General features: G+C 51.7%; 1 protein-coding gene and 1 long non-coding RNA gene across 3 annotated transcripts in view; one reads left to right on the top strand and one right to left on the bottom strand.

Annotated features, from left to right (window-relative positions):
• Hspa12a (heat shock protein family A (Hsp70) member 12A) overlaps nt 1-20,528 on the bottom strand; it is a 148,995-nt gene that overhangs the window by 47,433 nt on the left and 81,034 nt on the right. The window lies entirely within an intron of this gene.
• Nucleotides 744-2,442, top strand: LOC121454014. The gene is made up of 3 exons (XR_005975149.1): nt 744-876; nt 1,511-1,663; nt 2,407-2,442. It is a non-coding gene; the product is annotated as an uncharacterized LOC121454014 (long non-coding RNA).

The following is a 20,528-nucleotide window of genomic DNA, read 5'->3' as shown; positions in this document are numbered from 1 at the left end:
CTGACTGGTAGGGGAACTGTGCTCACTGAGCAAGATGCAGAGGGGACCATGGCAGAGGGGACACCATGAGACAGACAGAGTAGTGCGAAGAGCTTCCCGGAGGATCCCTCACCCACCTGGCTGGTTTCTGTCTCCAGGTTGCTCCCCTTCAGCCCTATCTTAACTGTGAATGTCATGGTATAATCCCTGCCTCTAGTACCTGCTGTATGCTTTTTGCATACGATTCAACTGTTTAACCAATCAGTTGCCTGAATGAGGCACCCACTACTTCCCCTTGCCATCCTCGTCCCTCATACAACCCTCTCCATCGGCTGGGCTGTGCTCTCTGCCATCTGGGAAGCCATCTGCTTTCTCCCAGTCTGTCTCCTGCGCTGTCTGCAAGAAGGGCCAGCTTCCCTTCCCGTGGGAGGAGCTGACCCTTATGACTGATCTCCAAAACAGGCCAGCCCCTGAGCCACTCCTTTAGGGTGGGGGATGGGACTGAAAACTCAGAGCTAGCTGGACTCCAGGGATATCCAATTCTTACTTCAACAGTTCTGCCAAAGAAAGGGCTCTGCCACAGGCCTCAGAATCCATGCTACGAACAGAGCTAGCAAGAGTTCCACTCAGGAAGACCTATAAGGAAGCTCCAGTACCACCTGGGATAGAGAAAAGGTGTTCATGAACGTGGGAAGCCACCTGCAACCTAGCCATCATGGAGGGTTTCCAAGTCAGTCTTGAAACCTTCTCTTCTGGTACAGACGTGTACTCCCAGAAATTACTACAAGCAAGCTGGGCAGCCATTGACACCCAGTTCCCATGTGCTGAAATCCCTGTGTGCGCCAAACCTACAACCCAGTAACTCCACTCTCAGGCCTTTACCTATGAGACATGAAGGTTTGCATCTAACGTGAGATTTATTCCAGAATACATAGTAGAATTTGTTTATTTGTTGTTGCTTTCACAGGAGTCAAGCACAGTTTGTAAGAGAATGGATAAGCCAAGTGCAGTTTAATCAAGTTTAGGAATAGGGAGGCTGGGTTAAGGAGCCCACGGGCACATAAAGGGGCACAGGGAACTTTGTGGAGTGATGCAGTCGTAAGAGCTGGTGGTATAGGCCGGTTAAGACTGCTAGTCCAGTGTGCTAGCCCTGGGTTCCATGTGCAGCACAGAAGAAAGTGGGCTTGGTGGCACATGCTTGTAATAACAACACTTAAGAGGCAGGGACGAGAGGCTGAGGGATGAATTCAAGGTCATCCTCGGGTATATAGCAAGTCCAAGGCCAGCCCGGACAACGTTTTAAAAAATATCCTCGATTTTTGCCTGATGTGGTGCTTAAAACACGCTTCTTCTTGTTGCTATGGTAACAAGTTATTAGCATTTAGTGGCTTAACACAAAACGCCTTCATTCTCTAATGGTTCTGGAGGTCAGGCATCTGAAATGGGGCTAATGGCCACATTCAAGGTAGAAGGGGGCAGGGCTGGTTCCTGCTGGAGGGGCCGGGAAGAATCCATCCCCTGCCTTTTTCAGACTCCCAAGGGCATCTGCATTCCTTGCTCAGCTCTCCTCCAGCTCCACAGGCAGCAGCTCTGCAGCTTCAAAATGCCACGTCTGATCATCCTGCCTGTCTCCTTCACTTATGAGAACCCTTGAGATGACACCGGGGCATCCATTTTCTTCCAGGTAATCCAGGAAGCGTTTCCTCCCCTTGTATTATGCACACCTTCAAGGTCCCTTCTGCCATGCCAGGTAATATTCGCAGTATGTGCCTGGGAGATATTGGCTTAGTCCATTTGGATTGCAAGGAAATAATGAAGCGGGCAGTTTACAAACAGCAGAGATCAATTTCTCAGCTCGGGTTGAGCAGCCCAAGAACAATCCCAAGCAAATCCAACAGCTACTGAAGAAAGGCCTGCTTTCTGGGATGTATCTGGCACCATCTGGCTGTGTCCACTATGGTGGAAGAGGCAGGGCAGCTCTTGGGGAATCTTTTATAAGGGCACTAATCCCATTGATGAGGTTTAGCCTTCATGACTAATCACCTCCCAAAGACCTTTCTTCTAAGGCCACAAAACTAATGACCAGGGAAAACACAGAGACCAGAGCAGGCATGCTTAAGAATCTGGTACTTTGCATATACACATACCAAAACCCCACGAGCTATGTACTCACTACCTGTGTGTCTATTGGTGCATAAATCTCATCTAATAATAAAGAGCAAACATTAAGGGCTCCTAAGCGGGCCGCAGAAGCCCCATCCCCTTTGCCCACAACCCTTTTACTGCATCTTCACACTCACCCTAGATCGGGATTTATGGAAATCAAGACACAACGAAGTTGATTTTAAAAAAAATAAACTCAAAAACCTCTCTTGCATCTGGAAAAGGAAAAGCTCCCTTGAATCCAGGTCCATGCTCCACCCACAGAAGTTCCCTGCTGCAAAATCCAGACAGATGACCCGAAAGAGAGAGGAAGCACTTGTGATGACCATTGCTGGGGTGTAGGTACCAAAATGCCATCCATGCTCTAGGCGGATCAGTGAAACCAAAGAAGGACAAAGAAGGACGGATGAGAGCAGACACAGCAGGAGCGGTGGAAACCACACGCTGGAGAGCTCTGACTGTTGAGGCCCTGGAGCCTGGCTCCACCCAACAGAGGACTCAGAAACCCAGACCTCCAGATGAACACTCTCATCGGCCGTGAATCTAAACTTTCTTAAGGGGATGAATAAGCCAGCTTTTCTCCACACACGCTCCCAGACTGGCACCACGTGTAACTTGCACAGCCTAACCCTGGGAGGGCACCCTGGGGTACCTTACCATGGGGAACCTGCCAGTAGGAAACAAAACTGCCTCCCAGGATGAGGAACCTCAGATCTTCAGGGGAACAAAGAAGTAGCTGGAACCAGGTGGCTTGTCTTTTGCAAGCCAACATCGCTCTCCTCATCAGCACCCCTATCAGCAACACAGTGCCAAGGAGACACCATCTTGCTGGGTGCCTGATATCCAGAGCTGTGGTCATACACACCAGGGACACGCAGTGTTAGCCTGGTCCATAATCCCCAGCCCTAGGAAGAGAAACCATGGGCCGTCTGTCCAGTACTCCTGGGCTGGTCCAGAGTGCTGCAGTTCACCACATATTTGGGTTGGGGGAATCTCTGGGTCTTAAGAGTGGCCTCCTCATAGTCCATGTCAGTGTCCCCAGGGAGTGCCATTGATAGTGTCTAGAACAGCGATGCCGCACAGGTGCCTTGGGCTTGGGAGCCGTCAGGGCCTTCTCCATCCCACAGAAGGTCTCAGTGTCCTGGTCCATGGAGGACAAGCCACCACTTGTGATGCTGGACCGTGAATACTAGCCTGCAGCTTTAGGGACAGTCAGGGTGGCTCAGGGTGGGGCTACCCAGCTGTTTCCTCTTTCCTTCCTTTCGATCATTCTTTCTACAGCAGACAGGGAAGTTCCAGCCATGGGAACCAATGCTGCCTTACTTCCTCCGCAGGCCCTCTCCAGGGGACTGGGTGGGGATGTGAACAGAGTGTGGTTTGCTCCTACCTCTCACCTCCTGCCTACCTGGACACCCTGCTGTCCAGAGTCTGAAGACCCTCGACAGCTTCTGACCATGGTTCTAGTCCTGCCTGGGTTTTATGTGTCCTTGTTTCTGCACCAGGATCCCCAGACTCCATCAGCTCCCTGCAACTATCTGGCTTCCAAGACCCAGGACCAATTCTTCCCAGCAAATCTCCCTGGTGACCCTTGAGTTGCAGGCTCCGTTTCTCAGCTCCATCCTCCAAGTGGGGAAAACAGAAACTCAGGGAGCTTCAGAGGCTGCTGAGTCCTCACCACAGGTCAGAGCAGAAGCTTGAGGCCGGGGCTTCAACTATTCCCAAGATACCACCTTTCTCAAGCCCCACACAGGGCACAGGAACTTGGCTGGCTATAACCGCCCTCAGCTTGAGTGCTGAGTTCAGAGTCCAGTTGCCAACTGTGGGGATATCTGGAGTTGGAAAAGTGGAGTGGACTTAGGATGACCTCAGAGTCCCAACAGCCTATGAGCTCCTAGAGGGGGATGGGGGAGGGGCGTGTGGAGTGTAAGCAGGTGGGGGCCCATTTACAAATTCTGCAATGAGTCCTCCTGGGACAGGGAAGGGACTGCAGACATACTGGGACACAAAGTCCTGACACTTCCGTGAGTCATAGGATACAAGTGGCCATCGTAAGTCACAGTCATTGCGTTTTAGGGTTGTGTTTGTGTCCTGCAGTCTACTTCAAGCTCATGACTGAGAATTTCTTAGAAAGTGTTTTTCTTTTTTTCCTCCTCTCCTGACTTCACCTCAGGATTCTGAAGAAAAAAATCTTAAAAAAAAGAGATTGATTTATTCTATTTTATGTAGTTGAATGTTTTGTCTGTATGTCTGCACACAACTCATGCATACCGTGCCCTCGGAGGCAAGAAGGCGTCAGGCCCTGTGAGGAGTGGAGGGCACTCACAGGTCATGGGCAAAGTCCTGAGTTAAGGTGTGCCACAGACACGGGCGCCAGCTTGTCAGGGACCCCAGTGCCTGAGACCCATGGGCATCAAAGCTCCCCACAATGCCGTGACCAGGGAGGGCACAGTGAGGCTCAGAGGGAAACAGCAAAGCCTTCCTCGGGTCTGCGTGTGGATGTCGACAGCGTGTGCAGAAAATGTCCACCACAGCTCTCTCCCTCCACCCCAATCTTTCCCCCCTGGAGACTGCTCCCCTCCAGCACCTGATTCTAAGGCAATTACTTAGACCTGAGTCCTCAGTTCAGCTACAAACCACAGACCCACCTCCCTTCCTTGTTTATCTGCCTGTGATAACCCCACCTCCTTGTTCAGCAACACACAATAGCCCTGCCTCCCCTTTCAACAGTACATAATAAACATGGTAGGCTCCTGAGGTGCTGCGGTTTCTCCATCGGAACCCAGCTTCTCCTGTGTGCTCAAGTGTTTCGTTCTGCCACCACCCCAGTAAGGTCTGGCCCTGGAGCCATGCTAAACACAACAGATCCCCTGAACTGGAATAATTACAGACTGTTGTGAGCAGTCATGTAGGTGCTGGGATTTGAACCTGAGTCCATTGCAAGTACAAGTGCCCTAAACTGTTGAGCCATCTCTCCTGTCCCCGCCCCGCCCCCCCCCCCCCCCCCCCCCGGGGAGGGTGGTCTTTAAAGCCCACAGGATGCTCAGCAGGGTTGCAGGCTATCAAAATATGTCTCCTTCTTCCCTCAGGCCACTCAGCAAGGACATCAGTTTCCTGACTGACCCCCATTCAATGCAGAGTTTTGCTATAAAAATCAGCCTTACAGGACTATGTGACCTCTGCCATTTCCACGTCCCCTGTCTGAACGCTGCAGGCTCTACTCCTGACACACAGCCCTTTGAGGTCTCAGTGAAAGCTCACTGAAGGCCCAGGGATGCAGAGTTGAGAGAATCGGTTACATAACCAGTCAGATCCTGTGGGCTGACATTCGATGGAACCAAATGAAACTTGGAAAGCCCTATTACAAGTTTCTACATTCTCTCAGGGTCTTTATGGCAACTTCTGGAGTGACATTTTGTTTGTGCTTTTGCACAAAACCTGAAGATCAGAGTGTCGAGCTAAGCCACTAGAGGTCAGGGAGTGTTGGCTCACACCTAAAATCCCAGGACTCAGGAGACAGAGGCAAAAGGAACTCTGTTAGTTCAAGGCCACCCTGGGCTACACGAGATTGAATCTGTCTAAAAGAAAAGCAGAGTTTACACAAAGGTGATCCTACAACTTGGGATCGCATGCCTTTGATTCCAGCACTATGGAGGTGGACACAGGAGGGATGTGGCTGGGCGGAGAGAGGTGTATAAGGCGGGAGGAGACAGGAGCTCAGGGCAGTCTGAGAAAAGGTCTGAAGCAGTCTGAGGTTTGGTGGAGACAGTTGCAGTGTGGAGATGCAGTCTGAGGACAGAACTAATCCTTTGATCTGAGCATTGGTAGAGGTGAGAACTCTCTATTGGCTGGGCGCTTTGCTTCTCTGACCTCCATATTTAACCCCTCTATCTGACTCTGGTCTTTATAATCAATCCATCCAGCCTCAGACATTATCTGTTCTCACAACAGAACAGGCACCATCCTATTCTCCTCTGGGGCCACCCCTCAACCCACCAGGCTCAGGATCCCCTCCTCGATCTCTGCTCACCCCTTTTCTTGGCTTGCCCCAGGAAATTGCACAGCGTTGTTGTCACCAGACATGATCTGAGTTCAGCATCGCTGAGTTCTATCTCTTCAGGACACAAGAGGTGACTCCGGCAGCTGCCACCATCCAGCCTGAACCATGCCTCACAAGTCACACTGACCGGCCTGCAAATAAGAAACCGAACCCACAGGGCCACACAGCAAAGGCATGAGCAGCTACCCAGCCCCGTGCTCCCACAATGCCTCAATTTATCAACACATCATGGAAAATCCACCCTAAAAAAAAATGTGCCTCTGATGTGTTGCCCCACTATCTTGTCAAAAGGAGACATTTGTCCATTTGTCACAATAGTGTGTGTGTGTGTGTGTGTGTGTGTGTGTGTGTGTGTGTGTTGCCTGAATGTCTGGTGCATCAGATCCCCTGGAACTAGAGTTACAGACAGTTGTGATAGCTGTGTGTGTGCTGAGAATCAGACCCAGGTCCTCTGGCATGGCCCGTGGCAGCCTTATTTATACATGATACAGCAGAGCTGTTGGTCAGAGGCCTCAGTTGCCCTCTGCATGGAACCTCAAGCCAGACAACTTACAAGTCCTAAACAGCAAAGCAGAGAGGGGTGGGTCCCAACACACCAGCAATGCTCAGTTTAAAGTGTTGGTTATGTTAACAGTTTGGTCCCCAGAGTGAAGAGAGAGAGGAGGGCTGTCCCCTAAGACCCTGGGATCAACCCCTTGATCCTGGATCCTGGACTCCAGGATCCTGCCGTGTGTGTCTGTCACCACCACCCACCTTGTTTTCTAGCCATGAGGTAAGTATTCTCCTCCCCATCCAGGACCAATAGGGGCCTAAAAGCAAGTCTACCTGATCGTGGACCGAAATCTTTAGATTTCCAGTTCCGTGGATTCTCAGGCGCTACCTGGCAGCACTGCTCAGTCTAGGGCCTGAACAAGAATATTCTGCAGGCCCTAAGACTCCTTCCCCATAGCCAATGCGGAGCCCTGCAGTCTATCGCCCTTCTCCATAGCCAATGAGAAGCCCTACAGTCTAGGGTCCCTTCTTCATAGCCAATAAGAATCCCTACAGTCTAAGCCTTCCTTTTCCGTAGCCAATGAGGAGCCCTACAGCCTAAGCCTTCCTTCTTCATGGCCAATGCGGAGCCCTGCAGGCTCCGTGTCTCCTCCCCCCCCTTTTCCATGACCAATGAGGAGCAGGCTAGGAAGCACAGCTAAAGTCCCCACAAATCCCTTGTAGAAAGAGCCTCGGGGACCAGGTGGGAACCTGCCTTTTGTTCAATGGACCCCTGAGGCTTCCTGCCTGACAAGGCATGGCCCAGACCTTGGGATCCCCTACCATCTGAGGTGAGGTGGGGGTCTTCCACAAACCAGATGGATCCTATTTGCAACGACAGAATTCTCCCAAGCTGGAAGTATTTTACACCTCGATGTAACCATGGTTACATAACTAGATTATCTTTGTCAAAATCCATGAACTGAATACCCGGAAAGCTTTCATCTTGTGTGACTTACACCTCAATAAACTGAAGCTGCGAGGGAGCACCCCAGCAGGGAACCCCACCTGACTACCCAGCACCATGCCCACCTGCTAACAGGTTCCCCGTGTGCTTAGAAAAGTAAAGATGAGACCTAAAACTGAACGCACATAATTGATGTGTTTAACCTCCTCGGCTCTCGGGGCCATCTTGGGAAGTGTCAGAACTGGTTTTCAGATGACTTGACGGGGTACGGGGAGGCTGTGCCACTTGCTCACAAGTGTGGAAGCCAGAAACCAAGCAGAGCTGACTTCTTGTTGTGCCTGACTCCCACCACCTCCAAATGCCCACAGTAGCTGCTGAACGGTGTGTTGGGTACTTCTGACACATGAGGCCCAGAAACACCAGCTGACGTGTCCAAACCAGTAGGAAGTGACTCCAAGACTCAAACCAAGCACTGTCTGATTCCGAAGCTCCCTCTACTCCACTGCTCATGAAGGCCCAGGGCCCCGACCCCATCCTCACAGATGGTCTGACTCTGGAGGACTCCACTTTCTAACCCTGCCCACCCAGTTTCCCTGGCCAAGGCTACCAGAGGAAAAGCCCAGGGAAGAAACTGTGTCTCCAAATCTTCAGTCTTGCTAAGTCTGAGACAGGAAACCCCAAGGCCATGGGTGAGGGCCTTTCGGGGGCATCCACACTGCGCTAGGAAAGCACCTGGCTTCCCTAGTCCGGTTAAGCGTGACTCCCCATCCCAACTCCTGAGTTCTCTCAGTTTTCCTGAGGGAAAGGGGAAGGAGCAGGCTTTTAAGGAAACAGCGTGCATCTGGGTATGACCCTGCTCAGCACAGCCTTGTTCCCAGGGTCTGCTCCAGTGTCCCGCCATGTGGCCCTTTGTCGGCTCAGCCAAGGATGTGTCCTCAACAAGCCTCCCACGGATAACCACTCAAGCCTCCCTATGGAGGGTCCTCGATCCGTCCTTGACTTTAAAGAGAACTGGCGCTGGGGCAGAGGCCGCAGATTATGTGTTTGGCATTGCTTGATGAGCATCAGTCCCTTCTGCTGGGCTCCAGCTGCTACCCAGGGAGACCATAGCTGGACCGGACGCCTGTAGTCTCCACAAACCGGTGCACTGGCCAGTGCCACGTTCACAGACGAGGGCCCAGTGTGCAGCAGGAATACTCCTCGGGTCTGCCCAGTGGCCATTTACTCTGTACAGCGTGAAATACTTGGAAAAGGGGAATTAATTCCCTCCAAGAAAGAATGAAAGAAAATATCTACAACAGACTGCAGAACAATCCTCTGTCTGCGCAGCCTTTGACTTGGTGCTGTGCCCTACACTAGATGACTGGGCTGTCAGAGCTGGAACGGTGTAGGAGACACCACATCTGAGCCGTCAAAAGACGCATCTGCTGACCCTCTGCAGGTGACTATATCCTCAGCTAGATATCACTGTTGCAGATACCACTGGACAAAGGCATCACCTCTGGAAAACTGGATTCGGGGATACAGTCAGTCAGATGATAAGCAGAACAGACAACAGTCAGTACCAACACTGTCACTTCAACATGAGCACTGTGGTAGCCACACTGGCCCTGCAGGTATGGACTACATACAGTGGGCCTGTAGGTATGGACTGCACACGGTGGGTCTGCAGGTATGGACTGCACACAGTGGGCCTGCAGGTATAGACTACACACCGTGGACCTGCAGGTATGGACTACACACAGCACACAGTGGGCCTACAAGTATGGACTGCACACAGTGGGCCTGCAGATATGAACTACACACAGTGGGCCTGCAGGTACAGACTACACGTGGTGGGCCTGCAGGTATGGACTAAACACAGTGGGCTGCAGTCCTGCAAGTACAGACTACACACAGTAGCCTGCAGGTACAGACTGCACACAGTGGGCCTGCAGGTACAGACTGCACACAGTGGGCCTGCAGATACAGACTACACACAGGGGGCCTGCAGGTACGGACTGTACACGGTGGGCCTGCACAGAGGAAGGCGGGGTGTCAGTGAAGGTAGGGAAAGAACTGCCAGGCTCCTACACAGACCTGACCTGGCACCTGGTGACCGTTCTAGGATCTTTACCTTAATCATCTCTTTTGCATCCTCAAGCAAAAGTGTGTCGCCTACACCAAAAGCAAGAGGCCACAGGGTCAGCGTGGAACTCAGATGCCCACTTCTGGCATCCCAGAGGGAACCAAGTGTCTGAGTGTAAGAGCCACTGTTCTTCATTGCAGAAAATCCAGGGAGATTCTAGGGGGGCAGTTACAAAAACCTGAAGACCACAGGTTATTGCCAGTTCCTAGACAGCAATGGAGTTGGCAAAATCCACCTCCTCTCAGACCCTAGTGTGTTGGGCAGGAAGCAGGGACCAATGAAACCAGAGCCCCATCCACAGAACTTAACAACCTGTTAGATGAAGGATGCTATGTGGCCAGCACCTTCAAGGGGCAGGATGGTGACCTAACACCACCCTTCTGGATCTTCTGCTTCCATATATGAAAACCAGAATGGTGCAGTCAGAACTACCCAACCCATCCTGTCTGGAAACGCCTAGGAAGCGAAGAAGTGGTCTCCAAAGTCCAGCGTATACCCAGAGATGGAAGAATTAGAGCAGACAGGAGGCCCCACCCCATTAGAGAAAATATTTTTAAATAGACATTCATCCCTGTAGTGGCGTTTCATTTGTATTTTAATAAATAAAGCTTGCCTGGAGATCAGAAAAATAAAACAGCCACACTGGCCAGCCTTCCAGACCAGGCAGCAATGACACACACCTTTAATCCTAGTAGCCGCACTAGCTTGCCCTAGAAACCAGGCAGCAGTGGTGCATGCCTTTAATCCCAGAAAGAAGACAGCTCTCAGACACAGTCTCCCTCTGAGATTCCTGGAGGCAGGATCGCCATTTTCGGACTGAGGTAGAGGTAAGAGCCAAAGGCTGGCTGCTTTGCCACTTTCTGTCTCTGGGTTCTTGTTAATCATGCTTCACATCCCCACGTAAACATAAACATGTCTAATATGATATTATATATTTTCCTAGAAGTCTTCACAGTCAGCAAAACCACACTGTAAACAATCACAGGATTCATGAAGGAAGCTGAGCTGGAACACTCTGCTCAGCACCTTTGGAACCCCGTTACTGGAATCCCCCCAACAGCCATGCCTCTAATGCTTATGAGGACCCAGTACAGTTCATCTAAAACTATTCCAGCTGCTGTCTGGGGAAGGAGCAAACGGCATCAGACCCTGGATGCCAAGGTGAGCATCTTCATTCCTGTTCATGTTAAACACCTACTCAACCTAGATTCTGGGGGAGGGGAAAACATTGTCTTAAGTTGGTATGCCAAATGGTGGGTCCACCAGCCTCGAAGGGACAGTTTTAAACATGTCGCCACATCGACCATCAGTGAACGGTAACAAAACAAATGGAAAGACATGAACGTGGAAAGGAACCTGTTGGGAGGACACTGTGTGTGAAAGTGGCAGGAGGGAGAAAAGAGAAGGTAGGGGTGAGAGTATTCATGCATGAAATTGCCAGAGAACAAGTTTAATCAATACAAAACAACTTTTTTAAGCCTGCCCACTATTTTCTCATAGGGACAACTGCTAAGACAGCCAGAACTTGCACACAGATGCATCCGTAATATTTCCAACTTTCTCTTATTAGTTACTCATAAAGAAGTTTATCCCAACCTATCAAAACACAAGCATGAGGCAGAAACCACAACCGAGCCAGCATGACTTTCCCAGACACCGACAGCATCCCGCTGTCCATCACAGAGACGCAGGGTGCAGCCGACGCCTCCAAGTGTCAGAACCTCGCGGTGCACGCCACAGTCTTGCCAAGGGAGGAGCTCTGGCCTCCAAGCTGTTGTGGCAAACAAGTGTTTCAAAGGTTGGGCTTTCAACATTTTAGTCCAGCTGACTCTGCTAAAGGAAAAAACTCACATATTATATGCAGCAGCTCCCCCTCCGCTGCAGCTCACGCCCCCAGCTGCAGCTTACGCCCTTTACGCCCCCACTACAATTTACGTCCCCCGCTGCAGTTTACGCCCCCCCCCCCCGCTGCATTTTATGCCCTTGGCTGCAGTTTCCGCTGCAGCTGCAACCTCTTTTAGCTTGCACTGCACTTCAGAAAGACAGCTGAGACGATTTCCTGCTTCTATGGAAGGCTTGTAGCCCCTCTTGTCGTCCCACTGCCCCAGACCAGCATATTACAAGCCTAAGCTGGTCTCCTGGAACAGAAAGGCCTGGTCCAGAGCCAGCACGGTCCCCATAGCCTGTCACTGTCCAGGGCAGCACAGCCACGGATGAGCACAAACACCTGCCCATAAAATGGCCTGCAAAGCAAACACAGTTGCTCTAACCCACCAAAGATTGTCTGAGCTAACAGATTGAGAAGACGTTGTAGATGTTCCCCTAGTTCTTCGATACTTTGATAGTTCTTCCCTGTCTGAGAGTCAACAGATCTTTTTATTTAGCATGGGCCTCTGAAAGGAAGCTGGCCCACTCTGAAAATGTCTTTTAAGAAACCTACCAAGGCTGAATAAGCCGAAGGTAAGACTCCAGGAAGGAACTTTCTCCAACATCCAAACATGTCTCCAGAGAGACAGACCTTCAACTAACAGTCCCGAGTCCATGGAGATCTCCTCTACCTACCTGGCTAAGCCGCCCCCCCCTCAACGCAGTGTATTATGTCCTAATTCCCAGAACCTATGAATGTATGACTTTCTATAATGAAAGGAATTCTCCAGGAGACGACAATAAGGGTCTTAAGATAGGGAAATGATCCTTAATGGTTCAGGTGCACCTTACAAGAGACCCTTATGCTAGTGTCCTTGCACAGACTGAGGCAGAGACGTAGAGGTAGAGTTCGGCAGTAGCCGGAAGGCTCTGTAGATGGAAGAGTCAGTCCCGAGTCAGGAGTGCAGGTGACTTCCAGAAGAGTGAGGAAGTAGGAGACAGACGGACACACCAGGCAGGACCCAGGTGGGCCAGTACCTTACAGTGAGACTCATCTTAGGGCTCGTGTCCGACCTCCGGAATACAAATAATAAATTTGGGCTGTTGGGCTATGATACACAGCTCATCTGGTAGAGTTTTGCCTAGCACGCTTGAGGCCCTGGGTTCAGTCTCTAGCATCACATAAGCCAGGTATCCTGGCACGTATTGGTAATCCCAGCATTTCTAAGGGGCAGACAACCGGATCAAGAGTTTAAGACCAACCTGGACTACATAGTGAGTTTGTAGTGGGCTGTAGGAGACTCAAAAACAACACCAACAACTAATAATAATAAATACACTTGGGCTATTTGTTCATCACTACTTTTGTAGTCCGTTTTAAGCTGCCTTGGTTCCCCCTGCCTACAAGAATATATCTTTGGAGGTTTCTTTATAAAAACACTAGCTATTGTCAACACTGAATCTGTGACTCATGATTGGACTTGTGTTTCATGCTTTTCTTGAATAAATCCTATGTCCATAAAAAAAAAACTACAAAGAAGGCACTATTATCATCCACATTTTTAAAAAGACTTATTTTATTATTGATTTATGTGCATGTGTGTGTATGTGTGTACATTCCAGTGTGGGATGCATGCAGGTGCCTGCAGTGGCCAGAAGTGTCAAACTCCCTGGAGCTGGAGTTACAGGCAGTTGTGAGCAGCCCTGTGTGGTCCCATGAATCAAACTTGGGTCCTTTGGAAGAGCAGCACACACTGTTAATCCCTGAACTATCCCAACCTCCTTAACCTGCAATTTGTAGATGAAAAGGTAATACTAAGAGGGTGGGTATGTCTCCAGGATCACAGGACACGAAATGACGTAACACAAATGGATTCAAACCCAGGTGTCCTGTTCCCACATCCCACGTCCTCACCAAGTACCCCGGTGACACCAGGAATGAAGTCACTGTCACTTACTGCATGGCTTCTGTACAGCAGGCTCATGCCAATCCCTTTACAAACATCCTCTCTCTCATCCCCCGGAAGCGGCAAGCCCAAACCCAGAGGTCAAACCCATCTGAACCCACAGGGGTGGATTTGAGCTAACCCTCCCGCCTGCCTTGTCACACCAGAGTGGACAGAGATAAGGAGTACAGACAATTCGTATCTCAACAGTGATTCTTAGCCACGGAAAGCAGCTGCTGTTAGGAATTAGGGGATCATGTCTGGAACCATCCCGGCAAAGCTGGACACATGGGCGTGCTAAAGATAAGAGCAGAGGAACAAGATCCAGCCTGTGGGTGGCTCAGGGTTTCCCAGGACGTCCTGGAGCAGCGGCTGTGCCAAAGGACTTCCTCAGCTGTTGGGTCCCAGTCGAGGCTGGTTTAGGAAAGGCCACCCTACAAAGCCCAGGTCCAGAGCTCAGCACTGAGGGTGGAGCACGCTCAGGGTGGAGGAGTTCTTCTGAGGTCAGAGGCTCGGCAGTGATGGATGGAGTCCAGGGATGCACAGACCTTGAACCCCACTGGCTGACTGTTCAGACTGGTCAGCGAGGGGCTGGGAGTCATGGCCAAAGGCCCGGTGAGCGAGCAGCCCGAGGCCTCCTTGGTTCTGGGCCTGCTGGACACTGCGAATACAGTGCTCCCGGGCCTCCTTTCCTGGCTCTGCACAACCCTTGCCTGCCTCTGCCTGGCTGTGGAGGTCTCAGGCCGGCCTTTCTCCAGTCTGACTGCTCTCCTGCTTCCACAGGGTCCAGGATAATAAACAACAATGGCAGGTAACAATAAACACAGACCGCACTCAGCCCTTACTTTATGGGAGAGAGTAAAATCCAGTGTGAGGTGTGTGGTGAGAATATTTCCATTTTACAGATGAGAAAACTAAGGTGGGGCTAAGGGAGATTCCCACAGCTCATCAGTGCTGGTCCAGGCGTGGTCTCTAAGTTCACTGACCACTTTATAGTGGACACTTTGGCCCCCTACTCTGCCTCCCCAGAGCTGGCCACCTTCACACAGGGTCACCATTAGGGCTCTCGGTCCCTCAGTGAGCAGAGGACTGACAGAACGCAGCCCCATCTCACACCCGTTCCACACGATTTTAAGTTTCCGGGGTGCGTTTTGCGAATACAGTGCTCCCGGGCCTCATTTCCTGGATAGATCATTGGTTGGAATGAAAATTATAATACCAATGTCAGCAGCAACACCCATCCATCAAAGAGAATGTCTCCATCTGGTGCTATGACCTACTTCACCCTGGGAGTCTCCAGGCTCTCTGGACAGCCTAGACATAAAGCCTCCTGTGGGCGGTATCATCCAAGGAAGCACAATAACCTAATTTTAGACATGCATGCTTCAGGCTGTGAGCGCCTACTGTTTACGGCGAGGAACACGGGTTTTTCTGTTTGTAAAATTGACATAGTCTTCTCAAAATAAAGGCATATTTTAACTTTCAAAAGGAGCGATAAGTCATTATGATGGGGTGGAGGTACCCACACATCCACTGGGCGACAGAAGAGGCTGCAGTTTTCAGGGGACATGGCATGCTGCGGTCTGTTTTAATATCGCCCCTAGAGGTCCTGCCACTGGAGAACCTGAACTTAACTCTCCAGGCCTCCCACTGTAGAGTCATGCATTTTACAGGCTGTTGGTGAGGACTGAATACGGATAATTTAAGAGCAAATCGGATGCTGCCTGAGGCCCCAGCTCCTCGGGAGGCTTGGGCCCAGGAATCCAAGGCTGATGTGGATTGTACAGTGAGATCCCATCTCAAAACCAAAGACATTAATGACAGGGAAGCTGCCACTCAAAAGAGACCAGCTGACTCAGAAGGCACCGGCCAGGAGTGGCCAGCCTGTTGCTGCTCCCAGCCCCCACCCTACATGATCAGGGCCCTTACAGTTTGAACACAAGTGTCCTCTACAGGCTCCCATAGAGGGGGAAGGGAGGAGGCTGGGTCACCAGTTTTGAGGAAGTGACTGGATTCTGAGGGTTCCAAGAAGCAATGGATTCACCCCTTAACGGATTCATAAATTGAACACAGTATTGCAAAGGACTGATGGTGGGGCCTAGATGGAGGGAGAAAGCCAACGAAGGCCTGCCCTTGAGGGGTGATGGCTCTTCATTACTTCCTGTCTTTTTCTTTTTCCTCTTCCTGACCCGCTGCCAGGAGGTGAGCTGCTTTGCTCTTCTATATGCGTCCAGCCAGTCGGTTCTGCCTCCCCACAAGCTGTGAGTCAAAGGATGGAGTGGAATCTCTGAAACAGGAGGCTGAAAGAACAACCCCTCCCTTTAGGTCATTGGTTGGGTACTTGTCACAGCAGTGGAAAACCCATCTCAAGTCTGACACCAGTTGTGAGGGACTTCCTGTTGGTGGCGGCATCAGTAGCTAGGTGACTCCAACAGGAAAGTCAGCCTGAAGGGCGTCTGGTGACCACAGAGTGACTCCTGCCTTCAGCCCCCAGGGTGACCCTGGACCAGCCATCATGCTACCCCCACTGTGGAATATACAAGGACAGGGAAAGAGACTTGAAGGAATACCCATGTCACTCCGAGGTGCTGGCTTCAGAAAGGGCAGAACCTCAGGACTAAAGGACCAGAACAGGTCTCCACACAGCCCCAAGGCAAAGGGGAAAACAAACAAACAGAGCAGCTTGACCCCCACCCCCACCCCCACAGAGCAGAAGGAAACTGAAGCCTGAGGACAGCAAGTGACAAGGCCATTTCCGGGCCATCCCTTATCTCTAGCTGTTTCCAACAGACCCCTGTGTGGCCATCACAAACCCAGGAAGCAAAGTCGAGCTGGTGTCCACATTCCAAGGTGCTTTGGTTCTCCCAAACCACCAACATCTGGGGGAGGGGAAACAGGCATCACACAGGAGCCTTAGAGAGCAGGGAGGGTCTGCAGGACCTGCCTCTGTGGACCAGAAACCCTGGAGGGTTGTGGCTCCTCCTTCGGGGCCTCCTCCACTCCCCTGCCCTCTCTAAGGAATGCCAGTGTCCTGTGTGCCCGTGGGGGTGGGTGCTGTGCCTGCCCCATGCTTCCCCTCCATTAGGAGGCCTTCATTTCTCCGGCCATCTGATTATGCACAGCGGCCATAAAGCAGCTTTCTCCTTCCCAAAGAGCCTATTTATACGAGAGAGCGCCTGGCCCCCACAAGATTGAGCCCTCACTCAGTGCCTCATCTCTTCAGAGATGCCCGGAGCCCCGCCTGCCTCTCCCCTCCAGCTTGGCGCACTTGTGAGCATGTGTGTGCAGAAGTGCCGCCCTGGAGTGGGCAGGTTATGCATGCCATTGCCCACGGCTGTGGTCCTCCAATCTTGCTGACAGGGTCACTCATTGCGCGGGCGGGCGTTTTCTGAGAACCTACTATGTGCCCTTGCTGAGAAGGAGGGAAATGAAAGAGAAGGCCTTTGTTGAGAGGAAGGCAGTAGGAGAAAGGTCACAAGCTGTTGGGCTCCATGGCTGATTTGAAGCTGACTCCAGCGTCCACTGTCTGGGCAGGCTACCAACTTCTCAAAGCCCTCAACTACCTCACTGGCAAAATGAGGTAATAATAATACCAACCTCGGAGGGTTGTTAGAGGACAAATAAGATATGGCCCTTTAAAGCTGACACACTCTGGGCACTCAAGACGTGCCAACTGAAGTAGTCAACACGGAAGCACCGAGGACTGACAGGTGGATTTCACCAACCATGTGCACGGATCTGAGGTTTCCTAAGGGGAGGTTTTGAAGGCTGAGTAAGAGTTTTACAGGTCAAGGGGGCATGTCACAAGGGGGAACTTCATATGTCAAGAACCAAGGAGGATCACAGAGCTTTGGTAAACACAGAACACTGAGAGATGAGGGATGGATGCCACCATGGAGGGAACAGAGCTCCAGACACAGAAGTTGACACAAAGTGGCCCCATGGCCCAGAACCCTAAGACCAAGAGCACCCCAGGCCTCTATCAATTCTATATGCCCAACCACACAGACACACTTCACGTCACTCTGAGGGACTCTGACATAGCAGGCGTGACCTAGGAGAGGCTGTGTGTCTCATCCTCTGGGTCCCTGAGTAGCCTGGGCTCTAAGCCTCACCCACCCTCTTTCCCACACTGCACCACAATGCCCGCAGCAGAACGGCGAAATATTGGTCACAAGGCCCCTCATTGAGTTGTTCGTTCAACAAGTGTGGTCAGGGCTAAAGAGATGACTCACTCAACGTGTTTCCCCAAGTCCTTGATAAATACTGAGATTAACTACTAGGGTGGTGAAAATCCCATCTTCAAAGCCCAAGGCTCCAATCTCGCACCCACACCTGGAGAAAATAGCCAGGCTTCCACTGTCTGTGCCCCAGCCCTGACACCGAAGAGCCTGCTCCCCATCTGAACCACCAGGTGCCCCACCTACACATCTCTTCCTAGGGCTCCTGATGCAGTCACTCAGGTCATGGGGAGGGACAGAACCGAAGGTCATCTCAGTGTTTGCAGTCTAAGAGACCGAAGGTGACCCTTCAGATCTTGTGAATTAACTAATTCATATTCTAACAAGGAATGTGGTGAGCGCAGTCAAGCTGAGTCTTGGGGGTCAGCTACTCACCACCCAACTTCTACTTCTTGTATAATGTCAACTTCACTCAGCCCGTCCCTAGACCCTCTCCAACGTGAGAGACCAAGGGTTAACAAATCTCAGTGTGCTGGGGCCTTCCAATCATACATTTGCAGCAACAGCATCCTTGAAATATTCCCTTGAAACATTGACTACTTTGTCACCCCCAGCAGGACAGTGACCACCAATGAGGGCTGAAAAAGTAGAATCAGGTGGGCTTCAGTCCTAAGCAAAGCTTCCTAGATCTGTGACCTTGGACGGGTTGTTTAATTGGTGTTTAAATCTCTCATCAGTAAAAGGAATGCTGGTAACACATTTATATGAGACTTGAGAAATAAAACAGGGCATATTCATCACCCAGCAAAGAACACGCAGTGACAAAACCCTTAGAAGTCGGTGGGGCTCTGCTCCTGCCTTTATCTGCACATAAAGGGATGGTGTCAGAAAAGCACAGCGAGTGGCCAGGAACACTCGCCCTTCAGGTGGCTGGGCCCCAGGGGTCCCTGTACCAGCATGCCTTGAACTCAGTAGACTCTAAAATCCACCCTGCGACAAACCCAAGTGAGCAGTGACACCTCTGCCGTCATGAGTGTGTGTGCACGCGCGTGTGTGAGTGCATGGGTGTAGGATAGGGCGGAAGCAGCAATGTGACTTTACAAGACAAACCAGAGTGGGTGCAGATGCCTACCTCTAGTTCTGATTTGACAGATCTTATACCCAGCCTTGCATCTGATATAACCACCCACTCCTTATCTCAGCATGAGAGACGGGAAACTGGATCACTTACTCTCTGGCTTAAAGCAATTGTGACGCCTCTCACCAGCATCCTAAATGTTGGGATTTTTCTTTTCCAATTTAAAGAGAAAAAAGTGAGGGGAAATGAATCAACCCGATTGCTGAGTGATGCTCAGACAAAGACAACTGCCAGGCCGTGGAAAGGTCGGGGCGCTGGGGCACATTCGGGGTGCCTGTTTGAGGACCACCGCCTGGGCTTGGGCCGTGCAGCTCCTTCTGTGGGCTCCCAACCCCCACCCTGCACTCCTCAACCACTGCAGAGCCTGCCGGCTGGGGAGGCACCTCCCAGATCCGCAGGAACAATGGGCTGGGGAGGGGGCAGGTGTGGATAGGAAAGCAGCAGAAGAGGGGGCTGGAGCCAACCCACATCAGGACAGAGAACGCAATTGCCAACGCCAGTTGCGCCGCGACTGGCCTCAGTTTCCCCACTTTGGGTCTCCGCAGAGCACAGCGCTCTTTTTTTCTTTTCTTTCTTTCTTTTTTTCCTGACTGGATTTCGCCTTAAGTCGGGGCATTTTAATGTCATCCTTGCAGCTTGCTTGGAGCTCCTGGGAAACCGGCTCAGGCATCTGCTTCAGCCAAGGCTCTGCAGGTCAGGGACACGCGCCGCACCTCCCCGCAACCAACTTTCCCCCGCTTGAGATACACAGGAAGAAGATTGGAATCCTGACCAGCCCATCCCCTGTGCTGGAGAAGCCTTGATTTACAGCCCTGGCTCGGAAAGCATCTCATCCTCTTCCCGGATCCCCAGGCTCTCCCTCCTTTGCCATCTGAACCGCAACCAATGTTCCAAATGAGTCGCTCTTGCCATAAATGTAAGAAGCAAGGCTACAGTACTCCGCATGGGACCCCCCCCCCCCACCGCCACACACACACAGCTCTGACAAGGACCGCATACACAGTGTAACCTCCGCAGTTTCTACACCTAAACCCAGAGAATCCTAGTTATTCTCTAGGAGGGGATAGCGATGGGACACCCTTGGCCTGCAGATGCAGGCCCCCACTCCCGGCTCCTGGGTCCGGAGGGGTAGGGTGGATCTAGGGGACAGATATGAATCTGATTTCCCCAAGTCTCGCACCCCTACCACACTGGGTCATAGAAACGAACCGTTGAGGACCCGGGGCCACCTGGCGGCCAGCCATCAACCAGGTCAGCAGTGGCATCCCCAACACAGCGCACAGGCGATGGACAGGAGGGGCGGTTCTCTTGGGACTGGTACCCGGCCCTGACCAAGGAGCTAGCCCGAGGTGGAAACAACCAGGGTGCCCCAGCCAGGGATGTGGTCCTGGTTGCAGTGTCCGCACCCTGGCCCAAACCTAGCACGTGACTTGAGGGCGGCCTCCCACCCAGTGGGCCGGGTATCGCGCCCATACGCTCTCTGATCCCGCTGGTCATGGCAAGATGGAATCAGGGAGCTCACTTTTCTAACGCCCTCCAACCGGGCTTCGGGCCGTGGTAAGGAGCGTGCCTCATTCTTCCCAGACCACCGCAGCCCCAGCGGCAGTCACGAGGCCCCCTCCCCGCGCTCAC

This window comes from Microtus oregoni, unplaced genomic scaffold, assembly GCF_018167655.1.
Source record: "Microtus oregoni isolate MIOR12 unplaced genomic scaffold, Mior012 000012F_ref0000307, whole genome shotgun sequence".
In the NCBI taxonomy this organism is placed as follows: domain Eukaryota; kingdom Metazoa; phylum Chordata; class Mammalia; order Rodentia; family Cricetidae; genus Microtus; species Microtus oregoni.
Note: the sequence above shows the minus strand (reverse complement) of the source record. Positions and strands in the feature narration are given on the sequence as shown.